Source organism: Mustela nivalis (genome assembly GCF_964662115.1).
Source record: "Mustela nivalis genome assembly, chromosome: 11".
Classification (NCBI taxonomy): Eukaryota; Metazoa; Chordata; class Mammalia; order Carnivora; family Mustelidae; genus Mustela; species Mustela nivalis.
Window position 1 is genome coordinate 46,795,502 of NC_139030.1, and position 20,066 is coordinate 46,815,567.

At 40.0% G+C, this 20,066-nt stretch overlaps 1 long non-coding RNA gene across 1 annotated transcript in view; it reads left to right on the forward strand.

Moving 5' to 3' along the window:
• LOC309843619 overlaps positions 1-20,066 on the forward strand; it is a 90,472-nt gene that overhangs the window by 1,270 nt on the left and 69,136 nt on the right. The gene's annotated exons all lie outside the window — the stretch shown is intronic.

The window sequence follows — 20,066 nt, forward strand, 5'->3', positions numbered from 1 at the left end:
ATTTCTTCATAGTGGTCAGGTCTTGGGTTATATAAAGTATATGTATAAAGAATGAGATGACAGTCTCTTTTTAGGCTGTATTAGTCCCACAAGGTTAACTTGAAGGAGAACAGTGCCCAACTGGAAACAGGGGTAGGTAGTTGAGGGAATGGGGTGGAAACAGCACCTGAACATAGTCTCTGAAAGCTGTGCCTCTTACAGTTTTTTCAGGTATCTATTAACATGGTTGTTGTTATGACTTTGGTGAAAATATCTTAGAGGAAGTAGTATGAACATAAGATGAAATATGTAGAGAAAAGTAAGAGGTGGTATCTTTCATACCTTTGCTGTTCTACCGGAAATACTCTGTATCCTCCAAATTTGGCCTTGCTTCATTCGTTCTGTGAATGCTTGTTGAATGCTTCCTGTAGGTACCAGGCAATGTTCTGGGCGGCTGGGAATAAAGCCACATGCAATTCAGATAGGATCCTATATTCAGATATGCCTGCTCTTAGAAAGCATATACTGTAGGGTCTGACATGGTAGAAGAATTTTATACCACACCAATATTAGAGCGTCTCCTCCATGGAAGAAGGGTTAGAGTTGTTTTGAGTGGCTGAAACAGCTGATGGGAGTCTTAGGGGTAGAAACCATAGGAAACAGATCTGACTCATGTATGGGAAAACTTTGGATGGTTATCACCATTTGACTATAAACTGGCAGCCTTAGAGTACCAGGGGGTTCTTGTTAGTTATCATTAGCATTTAGAGCAGTTTTGTAATAACACTGCAGGGAGGATTACAGGAAAGCAGTATGGTGTAATGAAAAGAGCCTAGTGCCTGGTTTCAAATCCAGGCCCTGCTGTATACTAGCTCTGTAGCCTTGAGGGAGTTACTTAAACTGTCTGAGCTCAGCCTCCTTACCTATAAAGGGGGAAAATTACTGTCTCCTTCAGTGACTGTGATATGCATAGTGTAGCTGTCTATGTTAGCACAAAGCCCAGGATGTACCAAACCCTCAGTAAATGACATCTATTTTTTTTTAATCATTGTCGTTTTTTTGTTTTGTTTTGTTTTTAAAGATTTTATTTATTTGACAGACAGAGATCACAAGTAGGCAGAGACAGGCAGAGAGAGAAGGGGAAGCAGGCTCTCTGCTAAGCAGAGAGCCTGATGCGGGGCTTGATCTCAGGACCCTGAGACCATGACCCGAGCCAAAGGCAGAGGCTTTAACCTGCTGAGCCACCCAGGCGCCCCATTGTTGCTGTTGTAATTATTATTATTTCCTGATTAGGATTTTATCCGAACAGCTCATATTCATGTTTTGCCTAAAGCCAACTTTACCAAACGTTTGGGATAAAACAGTTAAAATTTAAATATTAGTTATCCTTAAAATATTGTCTCTCAACCATTTCTACAACTCTGCTCCAGCCTCTGTTGGTTACCTTCCTTTTCCTTCCTTCTATACCACTCCCTGAACTCCAGAATCTTAACTGATTATAGTATAGTACCCACGGTATTATTCATCTCCCTTGACCCCTGTTTGCAGCTCTGCTGCTTTCACCCTGAGCATGTCAAGTTGTTCAGCTGAACAGTAACTTCTGTAGAAGCACAAAGGCCCAGCAAAATCTTGAGGTTTATTTTAGCAACTTCATTCTCCCAGAAACCAATCCGACTGTGTGGTTTTTTTCTTTAAAGATTTTATTTGTTTGTTTGAAGGAGAGAGTGAAAATGAGCGGTTGGAGGGTGGACAGGGGAAGCACAGGGAGAGGGACAAGCAGACTAGGCCCTGAGCCCGAGCCTGATGCAGGGCTAGATCTCACCACCCTGAGATCATGACCTAAGCGGAAACCAAGGGCAGGATGCCACCCCCCACCCCCACCATTCAACTGTTTAATGAAATGGTTCTTTTATTTTTTCCAAAGTGATGTAGAAAAGAAGTTAGGGTTCAAAACTGATGGGCAAGAAAGAGTTCTTGAGATGCCTTTGGTGCAAAAAGGTGGTTTTATTAAAGCACAGACAAGACTCCTGGGGCAGAAAGAACTGCTCTGGGGTCATATGGGATGGATGGTCCATTGTATACTTTAAAGTTGGGAAGGGGTTAGGAATAGTGTAAGCCTCCCAGGTATTTTGGAAATAGGGTTTCCAGGATACTGAGGGGGCTTGGTATTATTAGGAAAGGTCATTTACTACTGTTTAGTAGAAACTTAGTCATGAGACCCTTCAGATGTATATTGGTGGGTCATATGCTTGGGGGATGATTGCCAACATGTATCTTGGCTAGGGTAGAGATAAAGTAAGCTTCCAAAGGAATTTTTTTATATTAAGGAGACTTACAGGGTCCTTGGGGTTGGGTTAAGATTGCCTTTTGCCCTTAACAAAGCATTAACATCGAAGCAGTGGAGTCCCTAGAGGAATGTCACTCTGCCCATCTCAAGGACCTGGCAATGGGCTGCAGGTAGTAAGGAAATTCAGTAATTTTTCTTCTGCCTTTGTTTCCCACATCAAAGTATATTCACCGAACTTCCACCCAATATCCAGAGACTGAGTATAGGAAAACACATAAAAAATGATATCAACATTTTGCTTTTTGGTCAAAGACTTAGTGTCCAGAAGCTGAAGAGAACATTAGATTTTTTTTTCAGGTATTTGTTAACATGATGGTTTTTAAGACTATGGTAAAAATATCTTAGAGTAAGCAGTTGTAGGGAAGGAAAAAAAAATGTCCTTCCCTGTCAGGTTTTTCCAGCTGCTTTAAGGATTCAATTGACATGAGACAGATTAACAGGAGAAAAACCCAAGATTTATTACGTGCACACGGAGACCCAATAATGAAATTGACACCCAAAGAAATGACGATGGCAGGCAGAGTTCATACATTTTAGACAAAGAGACAATAAATTTGAGGTATTGACAGCATAAAGAAAACAGATGTTTGGGAGCTTTCGTTAGTAAGGAATTCTAAGATTTGGGCTGAGGTTGTAGATTAGTAAAAAGGAACAAGGTTTGTTTCTACAGCTTTAAAGTCTCTGGGGGTAGGGATGTCTTTTTACTTCTTAATAAAGCGTAGGTACCTTTCACACAGAAGATTTACTTTGGGCCTTCAGGGGATACAGGGGAAGGTCCGTCTTTTTCCAAATAGCTTCAATTCAAAATAACCAATATGCCGTTGTGGCATATTTTAGGGTGGCCTGCCTTGGGCCCCTCCAGTTCCCATAGAAAAGCTGAGCTGGTGACTATGGAGAGACAAACTGAGTTAGTAAATGAGTGGTAAGAGATCTGCAAAGAGAAAAAGGAATATAGATGAGAATGAGGACGAACCAACAGGAAAGAACAAGTCTGAGCCCTTTCCTTCGCACCCCGTTAAGCTAGTCCCCCAGCCCCAGAGATGGATCAGTCCTATAAAATGTCCGTGCTTCGTTTATCTGCTGAAAATACTAGGCCTTTTTTTCTCACATATTGAAGTTAGGTAGAACTTGTCCTATTTGGTTTATGCGGAAAGAACACTTTTTCACCAGAGACTGCCTTAGTCCCCCCGTGCTGGGCTGCCAGCGTGTGTCAAGTATGAGGATTTTGGACTTCCAGAGAGACTAAGCTGTTAACTTCTGACCGGAGTCATGTCAGAGTTCTTGAGGTGGTATTGAGCTCTTATTCCACTATATAGGGAGACTTGGGATTGCCTTTTCTAATTCATGATCTCCAAGATTTGGGAAGAAAAACCCTAAATGCTGAAAAGAAGGCAGACCTGTGATACACAAGCAGAATTTCTGTGATTTTTCAACAGGCATATTTATGTGGCATAATTTTACGAACAAAGGAGCCAAGCTTGTCGTTAGCATTTAGGGTGAAGTGTTTAGTGACAGGAGCCAGGTATCAGTCTATATTGTCCTGAACACTTACGTGGGAACGCTTTATACACCTTGTTGCCACATAAAATAAAAAGAGGGGTATGATTTACAGACAAAGTCAGGTTGAAACCTGTAATTTTTGAGGCCTGGAGCATTCCATGACCTTTGCCATTGATTATGTTAATGTCTGTACATCTCTATTTTTCATGTGGTCTTACCAGTGTGTGGGAGCAGAAGAGTCTGTAAAGTAGCTGATGTAGGTCTGGAGTTCGCTGCTGGCAGCTGTAAAGCTTACTTTTGTCACCCAGCCAAGGAAATCTGCAATTTCCATCCACCTGAATATAGTTTGTGGTATTGGGCAGTCTAACAAGAGGGGCAACTGAGCTATGGCCTCTCGTACAAGGCTGTTATGTAAACCATTGGGTGATCTGGCAAACTTTTATGCTAGGGTTATTTTTAATCTCCTTGCTGAGTTTGAAAATGCCATTTTCAGCATCAAACCAGAGAGTTTGATTGTAATGGTATATCACCCAGGAAAAGTCGAGTGGCATGTCTGTGTTCCGAGTAAAGGGAAAAATCTTCAGCTGTTCTTTTAACCCTGACAAGGGATAGTCCTTGAGCTTCTGGTGAGATTTTTCTGGGGCCTATGTAACTCACCAGGGAAAAAGGCAGAGTGACTTTTTTCTGATCATGGATATGACAGTGTGTTGTTTACCCTTTGCTCAAGCTCAGTCCCTCGGGTGTTTACATCGGCAGGGACAAAGACCAGGGTATTTTGTGCATTATCTAGATGTACACATAGTCAACAGTCGGACTGATTAACGTTTGGTAAACTGGCACCAGTGGGTGTTTGGTCTGCGACCAACTTGCTCAAAGAGAGTTGGTAAGAAGACGACAGGGGCTGGAAACCAGCCCATAGTGGAAACTTAGAGTAGCTAAATAGGATAGGTAGAGACAAGCATTCTCTAGAAGTCTGTCTTTTATTAAATGATTTATAAATGTGGATAAACTATTAAAAAGAGAAGTGCTTTGTTTTAATATCATGGGGTCTTTTTAAAAAGAAGGGGTAGGGAAAGAGAAGTTTATTGATCCATGATCTTGGGAAGGGCTGTCTATAACATGGTGCCATCTGCTTCTGAGACCTGGAACTGAGCCCTACAAATCCTTATTTTCAGGTCGCCTATAAAAGTCCTCTCCCAGTTGTCCTGTGAATGACGATTTGGGTCTGTTTTAGTGTGGCTTGCATGAATCCCAGGGGGATTTCTTTTCTCTTTCGATGGCAGTGTAGGTGGTCAGTAACACCTCATAAGCGCCTTTTCAGCAAGAGTACAGTGCTTGTTCCCTTCTAAAGAATTTGATGTACATCCAGCCTCCAGGTGGAAAGGGATGGCAAGGTTCATCAGTGGGAGGAGGCCATGCCTCGTTTACCTGTTGGTGATATGCTTCAAGTTTAGTAGTTCTTGTGTATAGTTAGTCATAGCATCAGGTTGTTCATTTAACTCAAAAATGAAAGGTTTAAAGATGTCAGTAGGCAATGGGTGACCAACACTGTTTTTTTAGTTTTATTTATTTTTTATTTTTTTTATGGATTTTATTTAGTTATTTGGGAAAGAAAGAGAATGAGAGAGAGAGAGCATGAGAGGGGAGAGGTCAGAGGGAGAAGCACACTCCCCACCTAGCAGGGAGCCCAATGTGGGACTTGATCCCAGAACTCCAGGATCATGACCTGAGGTAAAGGCAGTTGCTCAACTGGGCCACCCAGGTGCCCCAATACTGTTTTTTTTTTTTTTTTTTAACAGATCAATCCATGGCTTCCATTTTGAATATTCTGGATCTTAATAAGGGCCAAGTGCAGTTCTTCTGGCCGTTGAAGTCCAGTTTCTTGGCAAGTCTTTCCTAAAGGCCTTTCTAGGTCTAGATTTTATGTTCCATTTGCCCTGATGATTAAAGTTGATATGGGGTGTGAAATTTTAATGAGTGTCCCTGTGTTCTTGCAAGCAGACTGTTTATCTCTGCTGTAATATGAGTTCTTTGGTTTAACTCAATCCATAAATGAATGCCAAAATGAGGAATAATCCGGTTGTTAATTTCTTTACCACCATGGCGACATGTTTAACACATCTGGTTGGATAGCACCCAGTCTATTCACTAAACAGGCCAAATAGGAAGAATAGCTCAGGGCTGGGGACAAGTCTATAAAATCCATTTGAAATGCCACAAAGGGCAATGTGGACCTAGAAGGACTGCTTGGGGGCACACTGATTTGGTGAGATTACAAATAGTGTACTGCAAAATATGAGACTGACGCGCTACCTACTGCGCTAACGAGGCACCTAGTGTACTGCAAAATAATTTGGTCAGAAATTTTGAGGTTGCCAGGGCAGAACCAACTGTCTTTTAGTTCCTTAATTATTCTGTTTGCACATGTTAACCTAAAAACAAACTGCCAGTTATTTTACCAGCAAAATGGGCTTATATGGGAAAAACAGAAAATTGCAATTTGGGACAAGCAGTTTATGGCAAAATTGTAGGCAAGTCTGCAGAACAAAGGAGAGGAGTGCTTTTTTATAGAGCGGACGGGTGTGGGGTGCAGTTGGGGAAGGCTGTTACAAGCAAGTCCATTGGAGTAAACTGGGAGTTTGAAGTATGGTAGCTTTGCATTGGCCGATATGTGACTGTCTCTCATTAGTTGAGCTGCTGCGATAGCAAGGTCGTGTCTTCTGTTGGGTCTGCAACTGAAAAGCAGTAGTAGAGTGTGAGAGCTCCCCCCACCCCAACCTCCCAGCTCTGTTTTAGTGAGTTTTCCCTTCATTAATTTTCACACGCATCCCATTTGGGGGGAGGTAAGTGCTAGCCAAAAGGTTAAAAGGCACTACAATAGAATCCATCTGGCAATCATTTGCACCCTTTTGTATCCAGTTATCTTCTTCAGGTTGAAGGGTATTTGCCTGATAATACTATCAGTCGGGGATAAAGGTAAGGTTAAAAATTGGGTGGACTGACAATTGGAGAAAGACAACTATCATATGATCTCCCTTTTATGAGGAAGTGGAGATGCAACGTGGGGGGTTTGGGGGGTAGGAAAAGAATAAATGAAACAAGTTGGGATCGGAGGGAGACATACAGTAAGATACTCTTAATCTCACAAAACAAATGGAGGGTTGCAGGGTGGGGGGGTTATGGAGAAGGGAGTGGGGTTATGGACATTGGGGAAGGTATGTGCTATGGTGAGTGCTACAAAGTGTGTAAACCTGGTGATTCACAGACCCGTACCCCTGGGGCTGATAATACATTATATGTTAATATAAAAATAAAAAAGAAAATCCTTGCTAATGGAAAAAAAAAAATGGGCAGACTGAGGATGGCGGGGCATGAGGGTGTGGTCTCTTTCGGGCCGGATACTTAACAGTTCTGTTAGCCTTCTGGTTTCTAAAGATACAGTATTGATTTCCTTTGTATGAACTAAATAGTGAATAATTATAATTTTAGAAGGGAGGTGAGTAACTTTTACTAGGTCAGCAATTATGAGCCCTTTAGCAATGGGAGTATCCACCAAAGGTAAGAATCCATGAGATTTCCAAATTGTGCCAACAGCATGGCAACCTGCAGAATCAGTGTAAAAGCAGTTTTCCCCTCCCACCAGCATGTAAACTCTGCAGGCCAGAGCTATGAGTTCAGCCACTTGGGCTATTTTACAGCGAGCAAAGAATATGCCTTGGTTGTTTTGTGTGGGAAAATTATGGCACAACCAGTCATTATGTATCCCTGGAAATTTTGTTTACAGGAGCCATGACAAAATAAAAGTTAGTCTGGATTATTTGGAGGGATGTCTGAGAGATGCTGTCGTGGTTTTGAGATCCTACAGTTGTAAGGCGATAGTGGGGAAGAGAGTGGGGCTCTCCATTATTAGAGAGTAAGGTAGCTGGATTTAAAGTTTCTCAATGATATAAGATGACAAGTTAGTTAGAAGAGCTTATTTGTAAGTGGTCTGTCGTTTTGTTGAGAGATGCTGTGTCTTACGAACTTGTAAGGGCGCAGGCATATTTTGGGGACGCACAAATCAACAGAGGAGCCTAACGTAAGAGTCCTCGTTTTGTCCAGCAAGGAGGCAGCTGCATGGAAGTATGGGGGTGCACCTGATGCCACCTGGTCCACTTGGCATGAGAACTGTGCTGTTGGCCTTCTTCTAGGAGGCAGAAACTTGTCCTAGAATCCCCGCAGCAAAGCTGTTATTTTCATGCAGTATGAACGGACGGGCTTGTCGAAATTAGGTAAGTGAGGAGTGTGGACAGAGGTCATTTCAAAACTTCAAAAGAGATTAATGCCTCTGAAGACCAGAGTGGGGTGATGCCTGAGAAAAGAGCACACAAAGGTTTAACAAAAACTGTAGAATTAGGAATCTGTTGGTGGCAAAATCCAGCTGTCCATAAAAATGGACTTAACTATTTGGGGGAAAGGGCTGGACAAAAGAGACTCAAGATGTTTTGGAGTGAGCTTTAGAATGCCCTGTGATATCTCGTGTCCTAAATAGGTAACAGTTGCATATACCTACTCATGTTTCAATTTAGAGGTTTTATGGCTTTGTTTAATTACTGCCTTTAAGTGAATGAGGGAGCTATAAAAGTTCCCCACTCAGGTTGATTACAGAGCAAAAGGGCATCAGCATAGTGCACTAGGGTGGAATCTTGGGTAAGGATTATAGGGTCCAGGTTGGCTTGAAGGACTTGAGGAAATATTGAGAGAGACTCATAGTAAGTAGCCTCTTGGACTGGGAGTCTGTGGCAGTTGTCCCCCTTTACATGGAAATGCAAAAAGAAATTTCGAGTCTGGGTGAGATTGAAAAGAAAACTGAGGAAGGTGCCAAGGAGCCCCAAAAGAGTTTATTTATGTCCCTCAAGCCCTTTACAAATTAATAAATTTGGTTTCCCTCTAAGTCAACCTTTGCCTTCTTTCTTTACTGGCAAGATTGAGGTGTTATGGGGTGAGGTGGTAAAGACAAGAACATCATGTTTTAAGAGAGGGTCCATTATGCCTGGGTGGCTCTCGATTTCCACTCAGGTCATGATCTCAGGGTAATGGGACCAAGCCCTACATCAGGCTCCATGCTCAGGATGGACTTTGCTTGAGATACCCTTTCCCTCTGCCCACGCCCACACTTCATGTGCATACACTGGTGCTTTCTCTCTCAAATAAATGAATAAGTCTTTAAAAAAAGAGAGCGAGGGCCTGTTATAGGGTTAATTCCTTGCTCTGGTTTCTAGAGAGACGATTTTGAGCTACTGATTGAAATGGTTTATTCCTTTTCCAAGAAATGAACCCGGGCTCTGCACCTCATGACAGTTCAACTTCATTTGCATGTGTAGCCCAAAGATAGATGGGACATCTTTTAAAGATTCATCCTCTTCTGAGGAATTTAGATTAAGATGAGTTTCACTAAAGTAGGAAACTTGGGATTTGGTCTATTGGTAAAGAAACAAAAATGCTTTTCTTACTAAGTGTATAGTGGCATTAAATTAACAGAGTTCACTACCAAGAAGGTTTACTGGTGAGCAGCTGGAAATAAGAAAGGCATGATGAGGATGAATAGGGCCTAAGGGTCTTGGGGTGGACTGACACACAGGCAATAAAATAGATTACCCTGAGACTCTGATAACCTGAATAGAATCAGAAGTGGCAAATAGAGATAAATCTTCTGAGAAGATAGATGGTAGAGGAAGTTGCACCAGTGTCAATTAAGAGATCCAGTTCCCGCTTTAAGTTTTGTGGTAGGTCTGGCATGCTACTGGGGATCAGCTGTCACTTAAGGGAGAAGAATTGTCCCTCAGGAGCAATAGGAATTTTCTGAGGGTGTGGGGTTTAAGAGAATTGCTTGTTAAGCCCTTCTTTTTCTTAAGTGCAGGACAAATTCTCTTCCAATATCTGCTTTTGTTTTTTGCAATATCAGCAATTGCTTAGAGGCAAATAGGGAGATTTCTGATTGGGCTCTGAGTTATTCTCAGCGTCATGCTTCACCTTTCCAAAGACTGAAGTTGCAAGGCAAGAATTATTGCTTTTGGATCCTTGTTCTCCCTGCTTTCCTAAGAACTATTTTCAAAGAACTGGGTGGGTGCCTCCGGTCTTAGACTCCACAGTTGCCCCATCCAACTGACCACATTCTTGTGGATTTGTTTTTTCACATTGGGAGGAAATTTCCCATTACAGCAGAGATTAGAAGATTCTATGTTGTGAGGCTTCTGGAATGAATGCAGTATGCCTTGGAAAAGGTTGTGTTAAATGTTCAACAAAGTCTCTTTGGTGTTCTTTCTGAGTGCATATTTCAACCTTACACAGACTGATTTGGGGAGGGAAGTGCTCCAGTTTTGCTCTGTTGACTCTTAAATATCTGCCTCTAGCTGAGCCATCTTCTGGTCATTCATAGGAGCACTGGAGAGAGGCTCTGGCCATCTGTTTCCCTTGTCAGGGGACTTTTCTCCCAGGAGCCATTTGGCCTGTCTAAAAACCACCTGATAATCACAGGCTGGAAGAACCCCTTGCAGTAGCCAGACACGGTCTCTGTGAGGGAGGTGAGATTGTGGACAGTTGCTTGTCTTTGTAATTCCTCTCTAAATTTAGTAGGATTCTCTAAGAAAAGAGGTAAAGGAGTTTACAGTTTAGAAGGTCTGTTACTGGGGCACCTGGGTGGCTCAGTGGGTTAAAGCCTCTGCCTTCGTCTCAGGTCATGATCCTAGGGTCCTGGGATTGAGCCCTGCATCGGGCTCTCTACTCGGCAGGGAGCCTGCTTCCCTTCCCCTCTCTCTGCCTGCTTGTGATCTCTGTCTGTCAAATAAATAAATAAAATCTTCAAAAAAAAAAAAAAAGAAGGTCTTTTACTGTCCAGGGGACATGAACTCTTTGCAGGGGATGCCCAGGGTATATCCATAGACATTGCATAGGAGTGCTTGAAACTGGCAGAGCCTGATTACAAAGCCCTGGAAAATAGGAGGAATTATAAGGTACAGCAAAATGAGCTTTGTTGGACTTCCAGGTGTTGCTGCTAGATTTACTCCCTGAGTCCAGCATTTACTCAAATAACCTGTTTTCCCAGGACCTAGAGAAAGGCCAACTTGCTCTCTGTAAATCTTCCAAGAAAGGGAAGGTTTCTTGGGGAAAATTGTAGTTCTAGGATTTAAAGAAATTGGTTGAAGAGATGGCACCACAGATGGCATCTGTGGTGCCATCCAAAAGATGGGGAACAGATCCAAAAGATCTTTGGGAAGGTCAGTGATAGGGATTGGGGGATAAAAGAAGGGCATAAGAAAGACTTATGTCCGATTTGATTTCTAATGCTTGTTTTAAATCTGACTTTGGGGGACGCCTGGGTGGCTCAGTTGGTTAAGCATCTGCCTTCGGCTCAGGTCATGATCCCAGCGTCCTGGGATCGAGTCCCACATCAGGCTTCTTGCTTGGCAAGGAGCCTGCTTCTCCCTCTGCCTCTGCCTACCACTCTGTCTGCCTGTGCTTGCTCTCTCTCTCTCTAACAAATAAATAAAATCTTTAAAAATAAATAAATAAATCTGACTTTGGTTCTTTAATTTTATTAAGGGATTCTCTAAGGTTATCTGCTGTACTTTCATGTTTTCCTTTCAGTTTGATACTCCCATAAATACCAGTAAGACAACTGTTTGCAGTCAGAGCTTGGGAGGGTGGGGGGGCAGCGGGTGGTGTGGACAAAAAACCACCACTACAACAAAAAGCTATTTAAATGTAGAAATTTTTCTAATTCAAAAGATCTGTTGTTTGGCCATAAACATGTGGGATCACCATTAATGTATTAATCCCAATACTAAATATATAGAACCGAAAAGCAACTTCACAGGCTTAGAATAAATCTTTACCATGGATATAAGAGGTGACCCTGGAGAGGGCATAGATGATGCAACACCCCATGATCCAAAGTTTACTCCCAGAATAATCCAAGAAAGCAAAAACTCTGTTGCCCAGGTGGTAAAAATGATGTGGTGTGTAGGTGTCTCTGTCCTCCCACAAATGTGTGACATATCTAGTCACAGACCCCATAATCTGTGACACTAGGCAAGAAGTACTCAAGTGGGATTTCTCCAGCTCTGACAAGCAAGGAAGCTAGTCTCCTACCACTGGACCCTGCAGACAGAGATTCCACTAGGCTGACATGGTAGGAAATCTTACCTTGACTAGCTGTACGTCAGATGTGCCACAGTCTCTCAGCTGAGGCAGAGTGAGCAATCTCCAGCAAGTTAGAGTATCCTGCTGACTACGCCAACTGTAGGGGAGGAAAAAATTTGCTTTTTCCCCCCTAAGGTTCTTCTAGCTGTTTTAGGAATTAAATTGACATGAGACAGACTAAAAAGAGAAAAAAACCCAAAGTTTTACTATGTGTGCTTGGAGGCCCAGTAATGAAATTGAGACCCAAAGAAATGACCAAGGCAGGCAGTTTTTATGCATTTTAGACAGAGACAATAAGTTTGTGAGGAATTGATGAGGTAAATAAAGCAGATGTTTGGGAGCTTTAACTAGTAAGGAATTCTAAGCCGAATTTGGGCTGGGGTTGTAGATTAGTAAATGGTAACAAGGTTTGTTTCTGCAGCTCTCTCAACTTTAAAGTCTCTACTCCGGTGATAAGGGTGTCTTTTTACTTGTTAGTACAGGAAAGGTAACTTTCATGTGAACGATTTATTTCCTACCTAAAGCAGATGTGGAGGAGGGTCTGAGTGTTCTTGCACTAGCTGTTGCCCAAGTAGCTTCAATTCAAAGTAACCAATATTATTTTGGAGTGGCCTTCCCCGGACCCCTATACAGCATGAGCATAAGACAAGAGATATAGAGAAAGTGATCAAAACATAGCTCTTTTATATAAGCTTTACCGAGGGGCCATATTATTTAACTATGTAAGTATAAGCCACACTTAAATTCCAAGGTTCTGTAAAAGTCTTCGTATATCACATATTTGGGCTAGATCTCAATTCACTGAGAATTTATTATTCATGTTGGCTGGTTTGACTGAAAAAAAGTCAAAACAGCAATGAACAAGCTAGACTGTATCAGCCTGTTGCTGATACATTACTCTCTGGCTTCATGGGGCTCAGAGAACAAGAGGAGAGAAAAGTTGTATTTATTTTCTTGTCCCCTCCTGCCAGGCCTTGATTTGTGTCCTGCTTTAGTGTGGCCACAGCTCTCTCCCCATGCCCAATGGGCCCTAGAAGTGGTACCAATTTCCCTGTGTTAATTGGGATGCTTCAGCATCCTGTCTATTTAACTCGGCCAACACCTCTGTTAATAGTCACTTCAAGCACGTTTCAGTCTCCTCTTCCAGTGTACTGCCATTTCCCGCCCCACAACAGTGACTGATACATCAAAAAAGCCAATTTTTGAAAAAGGTAAAATCATGGCTTTGAAAATAGCTCTAAAATGAACATGTCATTATCACATTGTGTGCTTTAAGTATCTTATAGTTTTGTCCATTTTATTTAAGTTAAGCTGAAAAAAATGAACATGCCAAAAATTTAATTAACATATCAATTAATTGAGGGGACCAGAAAAAAATGTTATCAGTTCAAAGGAGAACCAAAAAAATAGGAAAAGAGGAGTGAATTAGCAAAGGGCATCAAAATTGCCTTTTAACCCCTTAGGAATCAGAAACTCTCCATCTGACACTTTGTTTTCATGGATATAGGCAAGAATTATTTGCATTATCAGTTATCTACAATTTACAGAGTTACAGCTCAAAGAGAATGAATCAGAATCAGATACCTTAGAAAGTCATGCTGTAAACAGAGTTTTGTATTCTCCTGGGCCATGATTTTTTTTTCCCACATACAGTTGCCTTCTTCCCTTAAGGAGAACAAAAATACAATTTTTAAAATTTTTAAAAATTTGTTATTATTGAAGTATAGTTGACATACAATGTTATTAGTTTCAGGTGTACAACATAGCAAATCAGCAGTTCCATACATTATGCAGTGCTCACCACAATGAGTGTAGTTACCATACATCACCACACAACGTTATTACAGTACTGTTGACTATATTCCCTATTCTGTACTTTCATCTCAATAATGTATTTATTTTATAACCAGAAATTTGTACCACCCCGCCTTTTTTTTTGAAGATTTTATTTATTTATTGTGAGAGAAAGAGAGCACAAGCAGAGGGGAGGGGCAGAGGGAGAGGAAGAAGCAGTCACTCCTCCCACTCCTGCTGAGTAAGGAGCCTAATACAGGGCTCTATCTCAGGTCCCCGGGATCATGACCTGAGACAAAGGCGGACACTTAACTTACTGAGCCACCAGATGCCCAGCAGTTTGTGCCTCTTAATCTCCTTTGCCTATTTTGCCTATCCCGCAATCCTTGTCTCTTCTGGCAAGCAAGAGTTTTTTCTCTGTATCTATGAATAATTTCTGTTTTGTTTTTGTTTGTTCATTTGTTTTTTAAATATTCAAATAAAAAATGTTTTTTATATTTTTATATTTGTTTTTTTATATTCAGATACCATCATATTGTATTTGTCTTTGTCTTTCTGACTTATTTTACTTGTCATAATGCTCTCTATGTCCATCCATGTTGTCACAAAGACAAGATCTCACTCACTTTTTATGGCTGAGTAATATTCCATTGGACATATACACCACGTCTTTATTCATTTATTGAGAGACACTAAGGTTGCTTTCATATCTTGGTTAATGTAAATAATGCTACAATAAACATAGGGGTGCATATATCTTTTCAAATTAGTATTTGCTTTCTTTGGGTAAATACCCAGTAGCAGAATTACTGGATCATATAGTATTTATATGTCAGTTTTCTTGTCAAATCTCCATACTGTTTCCACGGTAGTTGCACCAGTATACCCACCAATAGTGCATGAGGGTTCTGTTTTCCACATCGTCACTAACACTTGTTATTGGGAGTCTTTTTGTTACTAACCATTCTTACTGGTATGAGGTGATAGTCTTCTGGTTTGATTTGCTTTTCCCTGATGATTAGTCATATTGAGCATCTTTTTATGTATCTATTGGTCATCTGTGTCTTTTTTGGAAAAATGTTCAGGTTTTCTCATTTTTTAATTGGGTTATTTGTATTTTTGATGTTGAATTGTATACGTTCTTTATATATTTCATATATTAACCCCTTATTGGATATGTCATTTGCAAATATCTTCTCTCATTCAGTAGGTTGCCTTTTCATTTTGTTGATGGTTTTCTTTACTATAAAAGTTATTTTGTTGTAGTCCTAATTGTTTAATTCTGCTTTTTGTTTCTTTTGCCTGAGGAGACATATCTATAAATATGCTGCTAAGGTTGATATCCAGGAGATTACTGCTTATTTTGTCCTAGGAGTTTTATGGTTCCAGGTCTCACATTGAGGTGTTTAATTCATTTTGAGCTTATCTTTTTTTTTTTTTTAAGATTTTATTTATTTATTTGACAGACAGAGATCACAAGTAGGCAGAGAGGCAGGCAGAGTGAGAAGGGGAAGCAGGCTCCCTGCTGAGCAGAGAGCCTGATGCGGGGCTTGATCCCAGAACCCTGGGATCATGACCTGAGACGAAGGCAGAGGCTTTAACCCACTGAGCCACCCAGGCACCCCTTGAACTTATCTTTACGTGTTCTGAGAAAGTGGACCAGTTTTTTTTTTTTTTAAGATGTATTTATTTATTTTAGAGGGAGAGAGAGAGAGAGAGAGATTAGAGGAGGGGAGAAGGAGAGGGAGAGTCTTAAGCAGACTCCACACTGAGCACTCAGCCTGACCGTGGAGCTCCATCTCGTGATCTTGAGATTACAACCTGAGCCAAAATCAAGAGTCCAGTGCTTAACCAAAGAAGCCACCCAGGCACCCTCAGTTGTATTCTTTTGCACATACCTGTCCAGTTCTCCCAGCATCTTTTATTGATGAGACTGTCTTTTCCCCATTATATATTCTTGCCACCTTTGTCATAGATTAATTGGCCATATAAGCATGGGTTTGTATTTGGGCTTCCCATCCTGTTCTATTGATATGTGTATCTGTTTTTGTGCCAGTACCATACTGTTTTGATTACTATAGCATTGTAGGATAGCTTGAAATTTGGGGCTGTGATACCCAGCTTTGTTCCTTCTCAAGATTGCTTTAGCTATTTGGGGGGTCTTTTATGGTCCCATACAAATTTGTTCTAGTTCTCTGGAAAATATTATTGTTATTTTGATAGGAATTATACTGAATCTGTAGATTGTTTTGGGTAGTATGGACATTTTAACAATATTAATTCATTTAGTCCATGAACATGGTATATCTTTCCATTTGGTTGTGTTCAATTTCTTTCATCAGTGTCTTACAATTTCCAGAGTATAGGTCTTTTACCTCCTTGGTTAAATCTATCTCTAGATATTTTATTCTTTTTGGCGCAATTGTAAGGGGAATTATTTTGTTAATTTCTATTTTCCTACTTTATTATTACTGTATAAAAATAGAGTAGATTTCTATATATTAATTTTATACCTTGAAACTTTATTGCATTCATTTATTAGGTTTAATGGTTTTTTGGTGGAGTCTTTAGGGATATATAGTATCATGTCATCTGCAAATAGTGACGGTTTTACATTTTCCTTAACTAATTTGGATACCTTTGATTTCTTTTTCTTGTCTGATTGCTATGATAAAATTTCCAGTACTCTGTTGAATAAAAGGGTGAGAGTGGATATCCTTGTCTTGTTCCTGACCTTAGGGGAAAAGCTTTCAATTTTCATCATTGAGTATAATGTTAGCTTTGGCTTTGTCATATATGGCCTTTATCATTTTGAGGTATGTTTTCTCTGTGCCAGCTTTGTTGAAAGCTTTTTTCATGAATGGATGTTTTATTATGTCAAATGCTTTTTGTGCATCTGTTCAGGCGATCATATGGTTTTTATTCTTCATTTTTGAATGGGATGTATTATGTTGAGTGATACACAGATATTGAACCATCCTTGCATCCCTGGAATAAATCCCCCTTGATTGTGGTGAATGATCCTTTTATTTATTTGTTTGTCTGTTTACTTACCATATCATGTATTATTTACCCCAGGGGTACAGGTCTGTGAATCATCTTACACATTTCACAGCACTCACCATAGCACATACCTTCCCCAGTGTCCATAACGCAGCCATCCTATCCCAACCACCCAGCCCCCAGCAAACCTTAGGTTGTTTTGTGAGAGTAAGAGTCTCTTATGGTTTGTCTCCTTCCTGACCCCATCTTGTTTCATTTTTTCCTTCCCCACACCCCAAACCCCCTGTGCTACATCTCAAATTCCTCATATGAGGGACATCGTATAACAATTGTCTTTCTCTGTTTGACTTATTTCACTCAACATAATACCCTCTAGGTCCATCCACATCATTGCAAATGGCAAGATATCATTTCTTCTGATGGTTGCATAGTATTCCACTTTATATATCACACCACATCTTCTTTATCCATTCATCTGTTGATGGACACCTTGGTTCCTTCATAGTTTGACTATTGTGGACATCGCTGCTATAAACATTCGGGTGCACATGCCCCTTTGAATCACTACATTTATATCTTTAGGGTAAATACCCAGTAGTGCTATTGCTGCGTCGTAGGGTAGCTCTATTTTCAACTCTTTGAGGAACCTTCATACTGTTTTCCAGAGTGGCTATACCAGCTTGCATTCCCACCAGCAGTGAAGGAGGGTTCCCCTTTATCCTCATCCTCGTCAACATCTGTCATTTCCTGACTGGTTAATTTTAGCCATTCTGACTGGCGTGAGGTGGTATCTCATTGTGGTTTTGATTTGTATTTCTCTGATGCCAAGTGATGTGGAGCACTTTTTCATGTGTCTGTTGGCCATTTGGATGTCTTCTTTGGAGAAATGTCTGTTCATGTCTTCTGCCCATTTCTTGATTGGATTATTTGTTCTTTGGGTGTTGAGTTTGATAAGTTCTTTATAGATTTTGGATACTAGCTCTTTATATGATATGTCATTTCCAAATATCTTCTCCCATTCTGTCGTTTGTCTTTTGATTTTGTTCACTGTTTCCTTTGTTTTGCAGAAGCTTTTGATCTTGTTGAAGTTCCAATAGTTCATTTGTGCCCTTGCTTCCCTTGCCTTTGGGAAGAAGTTGCTGCGGCTTGAGGTTGAAGAGGTTGCTGCCTGTGTTTTCCTCAAGGATTTTGATGGATTCCTGTCTCACATAAAGGGCTTTCATCCATTTTCAGTGTATTTTTGCGTGTGGTGTAAGGAAATGGTCCAGTTTCATTCTTCTGCAAGTGGCTGCCCAATTTTCCCAACACCATTTGTTGAAGACACTGTCTTTTTTCTATTGGACATTCTTTCCTGCTTTGTCCCAGATTAGTTGACCATAAAGTTAAGGGTCTATTTCTGGACTCTTTATTTTGTTCCATTGATCTATGTGTCTGTTTTTGTGCCAGTACCATACTGTCTTGATTACAGCTTTGTAAGACAGCTTGAAGTCTGGAATTATGATGCCACCTACTTTGGCTTTCTTTTTCAACATTCCTTTGGCTATTCAGGGTCTTTTCTGGTTCCATATAAATTTTAGGATTATTTGTTCCATTTTGTTGAAAAAACTTGATGGTATTTTGATAGGGATTGCATTAAATGTGTAGATTGCTTTAGGTAGCATAGACATTTTCACAATATTTGTTCTTCCAATCCATGAGCATGGAACGTTTTTCCATTTCTTTGTGTCTTCCTCCATTTTTTTCATGAGTACTTTGTAGTTTTTTGCATACAGATTCTTTGCCTCTTTGGTTAGGTTTATTCCTAGGTATCTTACGGGTTTGGGTGCAATTGTAAATGAGATCAACTCCTATTTTCTCTTTTTTCTGTCTCACTGTTGGTGTGTAGAAATGCATCTGGTTTCTGTGCATTGATTTTATATCCTGCCACTTGACTGAATTCCTGTATGAGTTCTAGCAGTTTTGGAGTGGAGTCTTTCAGGTTTTCCACATAAAGTATCATCTTCAAAGAGTGAGAGTTTGACTTCTTCTTTGCCACTTCAGATGTCTTTTATTTCTTTTTGTTGTCTGATTGCTGAGGCTAGGACTTCTAGTACTATGTTGAATAGCAGTGGTGATAGAGGACATCCCTGCTGTGTTCTGACCTTAGGAGAAAAGTTCTGTTTTTCCCCATTGAGAATGATATTCACTGTGGGTTTTTCATAGATGGCTTTGATGATATGAGGTATGTACCCTCTATGCCTACACTGTGAAGAGTTTTGATCAAGAAAGGGTGCTGTACTTTGTCAAATGCTTTTTCAGCATCTACTGAGAGTATCATACGGTTCTTGTTCTCTCTTTTATTAATGTATTGTATCACATTGATTTGCAGATGTCTAACCAACCTGGCAGTCCAGGAATAAATCCCACTTGGTTGTAGTGAATAATCCTTTTAATGTACTGTTGGTGAATGATCCTTTTAATGTGTTGTTGAATTGGTTTACTAATATTTTATAAGGATTTTGTTTTTTTTGCAGCTGTGTTCATTAGGGTTATTGGCCTATAGTTTTCTTTTCTTTTTTCTTAGTGTTTTTGTCTGGTTCTATATCAGAGTAATGCTGGCCCCTTTTGAATGAATTTACAAATTCTCCTCCTTGTTTGTTTGTTTTTTGTTTTGTTTTGTTTTTGGAATGAGTTGAGAAGAGTAGGTATTAACTCTTTAAGTGTTTGGTAAAATTCACCTGTGAAGTCATCTGGTCCTGGACTTTTGTTTGTTGGGAGTTTTTGATTACTGATCGAACTTTGTTACTAGTAATTAATCTATTAAAATTTTCTGTTTCTTTGTGATTCAGTCTTGAAGACTATGTGTTTCTAGGAACTTATCCATTTCTTTTAAGTTGTCCAACTTGTTGGCATATATATATATATATATATATATATATATATATATATATATATATTTAGTAGTCTCTTATTTTTTTTTAGTAGTCTCTTAGAATGTATTTCTTGGTGTCACTTGTTATTTCTCTTCTTTCATTTCTGATTTAATTTATTTGAGTCCTCTATCTTTTTTTGTTGATTAGTCTGGCTAAAGATTTAACAAAAGTTTTGTTTATCTTTCAAAAAAAATCCAGCTCCTGGTTTCATTAATATATTCTATTAATTTAAATCTTTCTTTATTTCTGCTCTTCTTCCTCCTATTGTTGGGCTTTGTTTGTTCTTTTTCTTGTTCCTTCACGTGGAAGGTTGGATTGCTTAAGATTTTTCTTGTTTCTTGAGGTAGGCC